The 15,191-nt window shown below is 41.8% G+C and overlaps 1 long non-coding RNA gene across 1 annotated transcript in view; it reads right to left on the bottom strand.

The window, feature by feature from the left end:
• Window positions 1-15,191, bottom strand: part of LOC310853255 — a 41,585-nt gene that overhangs the window by 23,178 nt on the left and 3,216 nt on the right. Inside the window, exon 2 of the long non-coding RNA XR_014568759.1 lies at window positions 12,526-12,593. This is a non-coding gene — a long non-coding RNA (uncharacterized lncRNA). The remainder of the gene's footprint in view (window positions 1-12,525; window positions 12,594-15,191) is intronic.

The following is a 15,191-nucleotide window of genomic DNA, read 5'->3' as shown; positions in this document are numbered from 1 at the left end:
GGCCATGTCATATAGAGCCAAACCTTGGGTGAAAATAGCCAATCTACAAGCTCACGGCGTGTTGGGAGGTGACACGCCGTGAGCTTGTAGACAATTATAGGCGGTTGTTTTCAGCACCAAGATTTGGGGTAGAAGGAAAAGAAAGGGACTTTATAGGGTTTATAAGTGGTATGGTGATGATAATATGTGAAACTAATATACAGTGTTGTTGTTTACTATCAGGGTTGAATGCAAAAAGGCAGGTTAAATGATCATTCTCTTAAAACATACACCCCACATACAATCTATTCTATCCTGTATGTATGTATGTATGTATGTATGTATACCATTCTGGGTCAATGTGAAATATTCTTTAACATCCAAATACTTTAACATCCAAATACAAGCAAGATCAACACAAGGTAATACATCACCTTGTGGGTTAAGTTGAGGAAGGTAAGCATGCATAAACTGCAGGTTGCTTACAATGACTGCATGCGTATATTATTGAAAAAAGTTGGAGCAGTTCAAGTGAGTTAGTTATTCTGCATTGTGGGAGTCTACACTTTTCATGCATTACTGAGAAACTTGATGTGCAAATGTATGTGTGGACTGAATGAGTCTCAGACCTCTATAATCCTGCTGCTTGCTAACCCCAGCCTCGGTATCACATAACATAATAATCTAATAATCATAATCTAAATGACATATTTTAGCCTTTGCGTACGCCTGCAAGGTCGCCGAGGCTATAGGGCAAGCGATACGGCAAGTTGTCCCGGATGCTTTAGTGAAGGTTCTGCCAGCTTCCCTGTATCCTCTGGTCTCCTTCATGTGGACAAAGCTACTATACATTTCAAGTACGGTATATCCAAAAACTATAGACAATAAAAAATGTATTGATCAAAATAGAGCCTCTTCTGTATGTTTATGTGCATTTAGTAACACAGAAGAGAAGATACATCGTCAATGCTGCTTACAGTAGGCCTGATTTATATTTGGTTGTGAGCCAGAGCTGATCTGCAGGCTCACAACCCATTGCATTGTGACACGCTGTGCACCTCTAGATCAGTGGTTCCCAAAGTGTGGTCCGGGGACCCCCAGGAGTCCTTGAGGGAGTTCCAGGGGGTCCCCAGCTAAATGCTAGTTTGGAACCAAATGAACCCTTATGGATCTAGAGTGTACACATGGAACCAAATTGATTTGGTTCCATTTGTACACTCTCTGAGTTAAATTAACTTTGATTTTACAATATACATTGGGGTCCCAGAGATAGAAGCAGCCTAATTCAGCTCAAACCAGGGGGGTCTTTGAGAATCACTGTTAGAGCCGTAAAAATCATAAGGCAGTGACGAAAATAGGGCCCATACTATTTTTGGTCTATTTTTGGTGTGCTTCTAAATCTTACTGTGTCAGTGGTGTTTTTCACGTCAGGGACCCCCAGAATGACATGGATTTGGCTGCCGACCCCCATCTGAAAATATGTTGTTCGCTCTGAAAGAATATATATTCAAAGATTTGCGCCACATTTTCACGATTAAAAAAAAAATGCAGATCTACAAGCTCGTAGCGCGGCACTTTGTCCCGCGCTATGAGCTTGTAGATGATGAGCTTGTAGATGATTTTACAATATATATTGTGGTCCCAGAGATAGAAATGCCATTAAACGGGGGTCTGTGTAGCGTAATGCATGTCAAACTGGGGGTCCTTGAAATGAAAATGTTTGAGAATCACTGCTAGAGCCGTGAAAATCTTACAACACTGGTTCTCAACATGGGGTCTGGTCCTTGAGGCTCTCCAGGTGGTCCCCAGGATAATGGTTGATAGTTTGGAACCAAAGGGACCCTTAGGGAACTGTAAGGGTGAAACTGTAACTATAACTTTGCAAACTCCCAGAGATAAATTAAGATTTTACAGTGTAGACCATGGGTCCCAGAGATCGAAATAGTATCAAAAGATTCATGACCTAATTCATATGAAACTGGGTGTCCTTGAAATTAAAAAGGTTGAGAATCACTTAAAGAGACACCTGACAATTTGTAATTGTACCGTTTCTTCTCGCTATAGTTAAAATTACTTTCTCCCACTTCTACACCAAGACAAAGTGTATTAGCACCATTTTTAGCACTATTCCATAAGAGTTTGAATGAGTAGTGCTGGAATAGGCTGTGTTTATCCATGCTGTCATTGAGGAGATGACGAAATGTCAAGACTTCAGACTGTGTGCAACGTGTTACGTATTTCTCTGGAAATAGCGGATGACAGAAGTCATTTTGTCATGCTCACAGTGAAGCTGTTTAAGGCGCAATTAGACCTTGCAAATCCCCTCGCCGTTCGGCAACATGTTACCCATTTTATTAAGAGGGTTATTATTCTAGGCTCAGGAAATGAAACTGCATGACACCCCCCCCCCCCCCCCCCCCTCAAGTTCTCTCTCACTTTCTTTGTCTCTCTCTCTGGCGCTATCTCTCCCGAACGCACGCACGCACGCACGCACGAGCATGCACGCACGCACGCACGCACGCACGCACGCACGCACGCACGCACGCACACACACACACACACACACACACACACACACACACACACACACCCTTGCAGTCATCCAAACTAGCCAAAGCAATAAGTTGTATGTTAATTAAGCCTTTGTCACCATCGCCCCAAGATTATTACCCCACACCCCACTGGCACCAAGTGCACACATGCACACACACACACACACACACACACACGCACGCACACACACACACACACTACCTGGACAAGCTATGGTGGCTGCCAACCCCGACGTTGACGGGGACAATGTGTGCGAGAAAGATCGGCACCCTGCCGTGTTCCGCTGTTTTGTTTTGTTCCCCAACCCCCCGCTGTGCCAGGGATCCCCTATTGACCTGTTAAACCTATGTGACTGGAACAAATGCAAATGGCGCTGACTTGTTCACACAAAATACTAAAGAACCATTCAAATGAGGCCCCTGCCACAACAATGCATGGATGGCCTAGACCTAGAGCCTCCACTGGGCGCTGGGGCGGCCTCCGGTCTGACGGAGAGAGAGAGAGAGAGAGAGAGAGAGAGAGAGAGAGATAGGCAGGGAGGGAAAGAGAGGGGGAGACACAGAGACAGAGGGGAAGGGGAGAGAAGTAATGGGGGGTGGGTGCCGTTTTTGAGACATTGTGCGATTCATTCTAGCTGTCTGGTGGAAAGCGACCATCCACTTTCATTACATGCAAACGTGCGCACACACGCACACGCACACACGCACACGCACACACACACACACACACACACACACACACACACACACACACATCCAAACACAGGCAAAAAAGTAAGGATATACGTTACACCTGCATGGTAATTCTCCCCAGGCTGAATGGCGAACACACAGCGAGATATAACGCACCGAACTTAACCCTGTAATTACTACTGTACGTAATACTTTGTAATTGAATGCCAATGGAGCCGAACTGTCCCTGTTATCAGGCCCGCCCCCGACACCAGCTAATCCACATGAACCCCAAACCTGCTGGCCGCTCACATCCCCGGCGCCGGCTGTTCCATTCTGATGTTCGGTCAGTCAGTGGCTATCCCATTACAGCAGAGGTGGAAGAAGTACTTTGATTTGTTTTAATTAATAAAAGTACCAATACCACAATATAGCCTACCAAAATAAGTCCTGTATTCCAAATTTTACTATGGTTGAAAATGCCAAAGTATTGTCACCAGAATAAATACCAAAATAATACTCGATATGCAGAATGTCCCATTTGTGCCGGGTTTTTCAAAATGTTTTCTAAACCAAATGGACACACTCTCAAGTACGCTAAATTGTATGTATTGTAAGCAAAGCCCTTGAGTAAAAGTACGTAGCTTCTTTCCGCCACAGAACTACAGTAAATATCGTTGCTGGTGGGCGGAAACCATGTCAAGTCCAAAACCATTAGAAAACCAAAATATGGAGATACAAGGTTTCTGCCCGACAGCGGCCACATCATAACCTGACCTCTAGCTGGGGATGTTCATTCCAGAATGGAATGTCCTATTGTGGAAAACTAAAATCTGGACATTGCAACACTGTACAATAAAATATTTATCTTGGACACTCTCTATTCAAAATTGTATTATTAACCACAGGAACCCATCCATCCATCCATCTTCAACCGCTTATCCGTAGTCGGGTCACGGGGGTAAAAGCTCCAGATTTACCTCTCCAGATTAACATTAGCAACTTCCTCCTGGGGGATCCCGAGGCGCTCCAAGGCCAGTGAGTCGATGTAATCCCTCCATCTCATCCTTGGTCTACCCGGGGGTCTCCTCCCAGTGGGACGTGCCTCGAAGACCTCCCTAGGGAGACACTCGAGAGGCATCCTAACCAGATGCCCGAACTAAGCTGGCTCCTTTCCAGGCGAGGAAGCAACGACTCTACTCCGAGTCTCTCTCGCGCGTGACTGAACTTCTCACCCTATCTTTAAGGGAGATGCCAGCCACGCGTTGAAGAAAACTCATTTCGGACGCTTGTATTCGGATATTCGCAACCTTATTCTTTCGGTCATGACCCACACTTCATGACCATAAGTGAGAGTGCTTGGTATAGACAGAGATATTTGCCTTCTGGCTCAGCTCTCTCACAGTGCGGTACAGCGACTGCAATACCGCGCCTGCTGCTCACAGGAACCCTAGCATCTTGATTCTGGGAAAAACAACCAATGTAGATGCTCACAACATGTCGCAACGTCATCTATCAAATCTAGACACTCGCAGAGCATTGTGGCTATTTTGAAGCATGGAGATTTGGTGCAGACAGAAAAAAGGGGGTCAAGTACAGAGCCCTAGGGGATCCCAGTCAACAAGCAATAGGATTTAAGATTTATTGTTATTTGATAGGAACAGCTACTGTGTACATACTGCAGACAGGCTGGGAACAGCTATGCAATGCAACTATCATAGTATTTATAGTGGATGCTAATTTGCAACACCTGTCCCTAGTCAGTCTCTTTTTTTCATGTCCCCTTGGCTGATATCAAACTCTGGTATTAATTAGATATCTCTAAAATGATTGTTGGAACAGTAATATCCAACCACAGTGTCTTGGTTCGATTCTGACTGGAGACCTGTGATAGTTGAAGCGTAGTTCTAATCTAGTTCATAGAAAAGAATACCAGCACTTATGTTATATCCAATAGGATTCTTGTTTATTTTTCAATTTCCCCCGCAGCCAGCAACATACGGATGTTTCGGCCCGGAAGCCTTCCTCAGCGTGAATCTGAACAACATGGAGTCGGTGTCACTTATAAAGGGGACCTGAGTGCCCCGCACAAAACGGTCAGATTGCACCCTGACTCAAATTATTCATAATATTACCAATTGACATGCTAACTCATTTTCCCACATGGAGTACATTACAACAAGAAAAAGAAAAAAATGAAAGAAAACACATAAAAACATCATACAAAATACACAATTTACACAATACAATTTGATCTTTTAAGATACCTCTTGGAAGGCCCTATCACTAGAAGGTAACTGACCCTGTGCAGGTCTCTAAGACCCCTGATCTGACAGACTCAGATTGTTCACCATTCTAAAAGATAAAGATTTTCAGAGACAGTTTAAAACACCCAAGTAATAAAACCTCATTGAGCCCTTTCGGGTGTTCAGTTTGTAAGTTGTGTATCCACCATCCTTCTCTCTGTAAAATTAATTTCTCCCGATACCCACCTATAGAGGGTATATGCGCCCACCTCATTAAAGTGTCTAGCGACTGGAGATTTCTCATCCTTGTTCCTAATATTACTCTTATGTTCTGTAATCCTTACTTTAAGTTCTCTTTTGTACCACAAACTTAGTCTTACAGGTGATAATACTCTTGACCTCAATCTTTTTTACCAGAATGTGTGTCTAATATATGATTTCCTCTGATCATTGCATTGCAATGAACACTGCTCGAACATGGAAAGTTACCCATAGGCAAATCTGACATCAAATGGGACGGTATGGGAATAAACAATAATCATATTGGATATAACGTGAGTGCTGGTATTCTTTTCTATGAACTGTATCTACGTACTGTATCAACTGTACCCTAGCCGTGCACCCGTCACTCTATTACTTTGAACTACTCAACTGAGTGCTTGCTTCTCCTCCTTTCTTCTAGTTCTAATCTAGGCCATCAATACAATTACACCACAGCCTATACTGAGCAAAACATCTTTAACTCCATACATATATGGAGTTGTTTATTGATTGTTGTTTTTGAGGGGCGCTAGCCCCTCCTATATTCAGCTATAGTGTAGATTTCCGTCTTGCACAAACTCTTACACAAAGGAAAATTCCATCGACAACAAATCGATGATATACGATGATAAGAGTGCCCCTCACTTCATACGGGTGTGATTTTTATAATTATTATACGCTGTTATGTTTTTATGAGGACTGGACTCTTGGAAGATTAGCCCATTATGGGCTAAAAGAGATTAGAGCCGTAGCTAACCTGACATTATTGCTGTGCTCCAACCATGATCACATAACACATGAGAAAATAGCAGTGCTAGGATTACCGTACAGTGCATCCATCCACTAAAGTGTTTTAGCATTAAATGTCTTACCTCACAACCTCAATGCTATTCTGCAGCCAGATCTCATTTCATATTGGCGATAAGGTTATGTGGGTAACTGTAATCCTTCAAATGGTGCTCATCTCATTTTTGAAACATGCAACTTCAATTGTGTGCGGTTGCCTGTCATTGTGTTTTATTGAATTATTTATTTGTTTAGTCTTTAAAAGCCTGTTGAGTTTTTTTTTTTCTTCTTTTAGAAAATTAGTTTTTCTGGTGAAGGGATGCATGTGTTTGGTCCGACGTACTAACAGTCCTACAGTCATGAGTCCGACACCATACCCAAAACCAAACACTAAACCTAACCTCACAGGACGCCACGCCACATACGGGGTTTTAACATGTCAAATGTTAGTTGTAATCTGCCACGCATGTTGGGAGCCACCAGTTAGTTTTAAACCGCCACTGGTTAGTTTTAACCTGCCGCATATGTTGAGGGCCTGAGAATAGAGAAGGCACCCAGAGGAAACCCTGAGGTGAAATGGACATAGTGGCCGAATGAAGGTATTGCAGCCTGGCCCCAAACACATGAACGCACTGGTCCGTTGACTATCATTGTGCACGTTCAACGGCAGCGTGTTCATGTGTTTTGGGCCAATCCATCCCAGAATGCACTCTGTTCCTACACGGAAGGAGGAGTGAAATCGCCTCATGCGCTTTTGAGCAACTTAATGCAAGTGGATGGAAGGAGAACTCGGGTGCCCTCTCTATTCATATATACTCTAAGGTTTTAACCCACAGCATGGGTTAGTTGTAACTGGCAGCGCATGTCGGGAGCGCCGGTGTTGTCGAACTAATGCCTGTTTGGCTGTTAGTATGTCTAACAAACGTACTGTATGCACCCCCTGGTGGAAATGGGTTAGGGAAAGGGTATGCGCCCCCTGGTGGAAATGGGTTAGGGAAAGGGAAAGCTTTGTTTGTCCGTATGCACCCCCTGGTGGAGATGGGTTAGGGAAAGGGAAAGCTTTGTTTGTCCCACAGGGGAAATTCAGCTTCACCTATAGCTGTGTGTTCTGAGTACCAGACTGGCTCTCTGCCCACTAAGCTACACAATTCTATGTTATCTCTCTCCTGATTTGAGGAAATTGGTATCCTGACCTGAAAATGTATTTTCTATGAAAAGAGTTGGAGACAGATATTGCTATGGCAATATAGAACTATTTCATGTCTGGACTAGTCTAATTCTGGACAACTGGATACCAAATTACTCGACGACGGGCACCGCACTCCCTCAAGTCTTCGCCGCTGCACATGCAGTTTGAAGTTGGTCGGCCCCATTACATGGCCATATCTTCCATGTATTTTTATTTACCGTTATGTTTTAAGATAGAATACTGCAGATATTGTGTTAACCCTGTAGAAGTGTTAAAGCAAGTTGAATAAAAAAACTTGACACAATTGCTATATTGAATAGAAACTAATATTTGTTTTACTGCATGTTGGAACATATTGACAACTAAATTGAACTTACTGAAATGATATGGCCACAGTTTAAACAGTATATAATATAATCAGGTCAGGAGGCACTATATTGCAACTCTCGACGCCATTACTTATTTGTAATGTATTATTCTTCAAAAATGTGATTCATAGCATCATATGCTTGCTATGGTTGTTTTCTAAGCAAAATGGTATTGGTCAGTGGTGGGAAAACATCAACTGTTACAAGTAAAAGGAATTAAAAAGTAATGGTGTCAAAAAAAAGTACAGAAAGTAAAAAGTACTCATTATGCAAAATGCCCCATTTCACAAGTTTTCAAATGTATCTAAAAAAGATCTCACAATGTGACGCATTGTGAGCGTCACATTGTGAGCTTGTAGAATGGCTATTTTCAAATTGCCGAAATGTATATGGATTGGATCAAGCGGAATCTTGAAGGCATGCGCCTCTGATTGGCCTACCGAAGGTCCCCTTCCCTTCTTTCGTTTTGCTTCCGCTATGCTTCGCAAGGAATCTCGGGAAAGCTGGCCAATGCAATCAGGCGTCGCCATCGCCTCCCCCGTTGCCTCCATGTTGCCTTCTGTTGAGATACAGACGCCCCAGAGCCGGAAGAGGCGTCTACCTTTATTATGTCTATGGTTTACAGTACGAGACAACTTACCTGACAAAAACACCCATCTAGTTTGATGTGTGAGTTAAAAATAATTTCTTTCAGCTATACTATTTGAGGTTTGATAGGTCAGCTATGCCACTAATGTCTCAAACTAGGCACTGAGCATAGTGACATATTAGGCTTAAAGGTTTTATGACATTCATTTTCATTTCTTTTTCTTTTTTCTTTTAGGTTTTATGACCTCAATTACACCCAAAAAACCTGAACTTTGAACATTCAGTGGATTTTCTGTGGTCTGAAGTTTTCTTTGGGGTTTGGAAGCCTTTTGAGCTACAATGAAAACAGGCAACACAGTGAAAACAGTGACATCTGCTGGCAAATCCCATTGACATATATGGGATTTGCAGGGTCTTACATCACTTACTGCCGGCAAATCAGAGCACCTGTTTGAGCCAGAAAACCCCAGATCACAGAAAATCTGAATGTTAAAAGTTCATGTTTTTTGGGTGCAATTGAGATTAGAAAACCTAAAAAATAAGAACAATTCCAAAACCTTTTTTTAAATGTCACAATCCCTTTAAACTTAACTTTGACATTGATGTCATCATTTCTCTCAAAATGTCCTATTTCCCACATTTAAAAAAAGGCCAAGAGATAAGGGACAATTTCTGATATTTACATACTATATATATATATATATATTTACATACTAGTCCATAAATAGACAACAAAGTCAGTTGCTTTTAAGTATATGGAAATTACTTAAAATGATAAATGTTCACCATATTACCTGCTGAAAAAGCAGATGTTTGGATATTAAAATCATGTCATCATGAGTGGAGGACGTTGCTAGTTGTACATAGTGTATTGACTGCACTTGGTACAATATTGGTAAAAATGTACACTGTTTAAACTCATTAAAAACCAACTATATACTTGGAATTCTCTGGAAACCTTTCTACTGTTAAATGTGAAATGAACTGTACTGTATGTTGAATCCTTGCATTTGTTTATATGGAGCTTGGATTAGTTTACCAGGGTGTGGTGGACTTCTTCCACTCCTGACATGAGAAAACATAATTTACCAGATGATTTGTGAATCTTGGGGTGCGGCACATTTAGCTATTCAAACACAGATTTCCAAAATTATAACATACAGTAGATAGATGATGTTTTCCTGTCTTTAAACATGAATCCAGCACACTGACGTCTAGGGATGAGTGAAATTATTCTACCACACAAAAGAGATTCATACAATTACAACAACACAATTTAGGCATTTAGCAGACACTCTCATCCAGAGTGACTTACAGTGCAAGATCAGAGGAATAGCATAGATTTTACCGCACAATGTTATGATTTACGACTACTAAAGCTCATGTTGTTGTAATCAACTCCAAGGTGGGGAGAGAGAGAGAGAGAGAGAGAGAGAGAGAAAAAAGAAAATCATAAATCATAATCTGACCGCCTCGTTTCTTCCCAGAAGAGTCTTGCGTGTGTACTGTATTCAAATACCTCTAAGTCACCCACACAATTATGGCATCATTCCACAATCGAAGACGGACATGGTTCCTTTTCACTCTGGCCCCTTTTCCACTGGTTGGTTCCCAATGGGAACCGGTTCAGTTCTTTTTGGTTTTTAGTCCATGAGCCAGAGCTCCAAAATTGGAACGTTAATTATGAATTGAGTGTAGCAAAACCATACCTACATTAGATTGTTATCACCATGACACTTCCCCAATTGATTACTTACACAAAGACAATGATTTAATGTATTACAAATTTTACATTTTTAAATATGCAAATTAGGCATTACGTAACAGAAAACAGAAAATATGAAAAAGCTACTACTGTGGAAGTAATGTATTAATTACATTATTAATTAATTATTATTAGTAAGGCATTAATTTACTCGTATTGATCCTATAAACAATTTAATATAGGTCTAGTTTTTCCCACCAATTTTGGAGCTCTGGCTCATGGACTAAGAATCAAAAAGAACTGAACCGGTTCCCATTGGGAACCAACCGGTGGAAAGCGGGTCTCTGGGACTCATGCATGGTACTGACAGCATTGCTGGACTCACAACTTGTGAGCTTGTAGATCTGCTATTTTCACTATTAAAAGTTGACCATTTTTGCCTATAATGAGTAATGAGTCATGCCAAAAAGGAGGCATGGTTGGAGGCAGATAAACGTAAAACATTCTATTCCTCACCGTTGTTTCCACTGAGCTCAGTTTCTACACCTAAGATGACTATTTATATGTCTCCCTTTAGATGCTAAATGAATATGATCAACACTGTCAAGTACGTATCTGCTAAAATAATGTACTTGTATCATATTTTGCTGAGGCATGGAGTTTGATGCACACGTAGGGCATAATAGACAAAATCAAGTATCACGATACGTTTTATGATATTGTGGGGATTACTATTAGTGCTCTCACAACAAATTTACACAATTATTTTTTTAAATAAAAATAATCCTCAGTAATGCCTACAGTACTAAAATGGTAAAGGCAAATAATACAACAGCTAGAACAGTCAGGTAAGTTCAGAAACTGATCTCACTTAAAGCAGCACTATGTGTCCAATCTGTATGGTAGAACAGTGGTTCCCAAAGTGGGGTCCAGGGACCCCTAGGGGTCCTTGAGGGAGTTCCAGGGGGTCCCAAACTAAATGATAGTTTGGAACCAAATGGACTCTTATGGGTCTGTAATTCTGAGAGTGTACAAATGGAACTTCTACACTCTCAAAGTTTAATTAACATTGATTTTACAATATAAAGTGGGGTACCAGAGATAGAAATGCCATTAAATGGGGGACTATAGACTAATATGCATGTCAAACAAACGGGTTGAGAATCACTGCTAGAGCCGTAAAACTTTTCTCTTATGGGGGTCCATGGGGCTAATTGGTGTCAATTTGGGGGTCCTTGACATGAAAAAGTTTGGGAACCACTGTGGTAGAGTATGTTAACACAATATACAACTTGTACAATTGGGGTGGTTGTATTTTGTCTTTTTGTATTTTGAGACATTTAGATGGTGTCAAAGGTCTCACCCAGACACGAATGTGAGGTGATGGACGATGTTAGGAGCTCAATAAAAGAAATCAGCGCGACATCGTGCTAACGATATTAGCGCTTCAGCGCTTCTGATGAGAGAGTAGTGACGCGTTATGTATCCCACCAACGTTCTAGGAAAGCCACGCTGTGATTGGCCAGTAGTCGCTGTGATTGACAGTTCTCATTTCTCATTCACTAACCTAACCCCTAAACCTACACTTAAACCTCAGTAAAACTATGCCTAAACCTAACCCCTAAACCTACACTTAAACCTCAGTAAAACTATGCCTAAACCTAACCCTAACCCTAAAACTAACCCTCAGTAAAACGATGCCTGCCTGGGAGCCAATCAGACACATGTTGAGGCGGGTCTAACCTAGAACATTGACCAATTATTACTTCCGGTTGATGGGAGCGAGCGAACGGGACCGGTTCCCGTGCACCCTGTTGGCACTGGCGTCAGAGTGCCGGAGTCAATGGTGGCATCAAAAGAGTTTAAGATATTAAAAATAGCAGACGATATCTCGTCTAATATCCCAATATCGTATAATACGGATATACCACGGATATTCACACACACTATATACTTCATTGTACAAGAAAATAGCCAATCTCTACAAGCAAAATTTAGCAATATATACGATATATATAGTTTTTAACATCTTCACCTACAATAACATGACGACAATAGGGGCACCCGGTTGAAAATTCTCTTCTAGCGAGTACTGGCTTGATATTGATAAGACTTGAGAGTTGGATCTGTGCACAGTTCCCTTTCTACAAACTATTGTGAAGTGCGTGTGAGGGCTCACCTGCAATGCAGTGGTCTGGTCTGGTGGTCTCGTGGTTCCACACCCCTCCTCTCCTCCTCTCTTCTGCCCTACAACAAACACACCCAAATCAAAGCCATGCCACATTGTTACTGTAAATGCTTCACTCTCTATAGCTCAATTTGTACAAAGACCATTGACCAATGAGGGATTAACTGGGGGATTATCTTTTAACAGTGACGACAATTGCAATGTGCAATTAACGGATTATGGCTGTTTTCTTGTACTGTACATTTCACTCTCCTTATGTTTCTGCTGTTGGACAGAAAGACAGATTTTCTGGAAGCAAATATCATTAACCACTTTCAACCTAGTGTTCCTATTGTATGGAATAATATAAGGACAAATATTAATAGGGACAAATGTTTTATGGATATAACTGAAAACGGTCACACTTTTTTATTTAAATCTTCAAAGATTGTCAACATTGTGATGCAATTCATACACATCGCACTACAACGCTTTGTGAACAGGCAGACCAGCTATTTTCACTATTGTCATACAACAAAGCACAAATGCTCATAATACTGATAATAGATTGTACATTAGTTAAAAATGTTTTACTGCTACTATATCCTCATTATATTCACTGTAGATTCCTTAATAGTTAGTAAATCCTAGTTCAAATGTGTGGTTAAAATGCTGTTTTTATTTGAATTCCTCAAAATGTAACATATGTAGTTTATGTGCAGTCTACAGCACAGTACAGATAGACACAAAGGCACACACACACACACACACACACACACACACACACACACACACACACACACACACACACACACACACACACACACACACACACACACACACACACACACACACACACACACACAGCTTTTTAGTACACAATGGTCAAATTGAAAACCTACAGATATTTTTGTTTGGGATTAACACTAACAAGCTACACACATTACTATATTTATGTCGAGTGGAATGTTTAGATAAGCATCTAGATCTATATCTTGATTATGACTAAATTGAAAGAATGACTGCAAACCAAATAAATATCTGCCAAAAAAGCTACTTTTAGGCAAAACCAAACCAAACATGTTTCTTATTTCTACTCTAATAAAGCTGCCATGCAGAGTACAGTAAAGTAAACATGTGCAGGGAATGTCCTCGGCGTATACAGTATGTACTGTAGGACACCACACTGGCAGCACTGAAGGTCACAGAGTGTGTAAAAACGCGTTACTTCAACCCCGGAGAGCGCCAGATGTAACTAAATGGACCCGTTTGGTTCGGTTTCAAGCGTGGGTTTACGAAAGGGTAAATTAACAACTGAGGATTTAGTTACATTAACACTGCGTATATTCTATCTCTTTGACTGCATGTGTGCTGTGGGAAACGGAACCAGAAGACGTGTTTCATTAATCTGTCTCCGTATTTATTTCCTCGCTGTATAATTCAGTCTCATGCACACTCACTCTCACTCTCTCTCTCTCTCTCTCTCTCTCTCTCTCTCCATTTTCATCTTCCAGTCCTCCAAGCCTCCCCGCTTCTCTCTTCACCCCCACAGATCCCTCCCTCTCTCTCTCTCTCCCATGGACTGTCCTTAAAACCCACCCACTCGCTCCTCGACATTGCAGTGTATCCTAAAATATAGATGTTCTCTCTGTGTGAGAGAGACACACAGATTTTTTTTTTAAATCTGCCGGCTCAGCCCAAAATATAAAATGAAGCTTATAGAGTGAGTGAGTGAGTGAGTGAGTGAGTGAGTGAGTGAGAGAGAGTGAGAGAGAGAAAGAGACAGAGAGAGAGAGAGAGAGAGAGAGAGGAGAAGGACAGACTGCAGAGAGCTGAATCAGTGCACAGGGCTGGTTCCTTTTTTCTGATTTTTTTCTCTCTCCCTCCCTCCCTCCCTCTCTCTCTCCCTCACTCTCTCTTCCCCTCTCTCTCCCTCCCTCCCTCTCTCTCCCTCACTCTCTCTTCCCCTCTCCCTCCCCCTCTCTCTCTCTCTCTCTCTCCCCCTCTCTCTTTCTCTCTCCCTCTCTCTCGCTCTCTCAAATGATTCAGGGTGGAAAGAAAAGGCCTTTTCCCTGTCCTCAGTTGAACTCCACATCAGCTTCCTGTTATAAGGCAAGGAGGAAACACCCAGAGTTGCTCGTGCACGTGGCTTGTACACGCACTCTTACACGCGCGCCACGCACGCACACAGAGGAAGGCCTTCAGTGGATTCTACGCTGCCAGAGAAATTAGGTCAAGCACTTAAATGGCCCTGCACCGAGGTGGCGCAGAGATTTAAAAGAGGAAAAGGCGAGTGCACAAGCCCTGCGCGATCGCGCTCAAGTGTGCACAAATAACCATGCATGCGCACATGCGCCAAACTGCAAAACTGTCCAAATTAGTTATATACAGTATGTGTATATATATATATATATATATATATATATATATATATATATATATTCTGTTCATTTAACTGTGTACAAATGGAACCAAATGGAGCCGTAACATTTGCACACTCTCAAGTGTGTTAAATTAACACGGAGGATTTTACTGTGCATTCATGAAGCGATTGACAGAGTGACGGCAGCATCTGTGCTACTCTATACAGTCCAGATTTGGACAGGACAGGACAGGACAGGACAGGACAGGACAGGACAGGACAGGACAGGACAGGACAGGACAGGGACCTGTCCTCC

This window comes from Protomyctophum parallelum, assembly GCF_964188405.1.
Source record: "Protomyctophum parallelum genome assembly, chromosome: 22".
Classification (NCBI taxonomy): Eukaryota; Metazoa; Chordata; class Actinopteri; order Myctophiformes; family Myctophidae; genus Protomyctophum; species Protomyctophum parallelum.
Note: the sequence above shows the minus strand (reverse complement) of the source record. Positions and strands in the feature narration are given on the sequence as shown.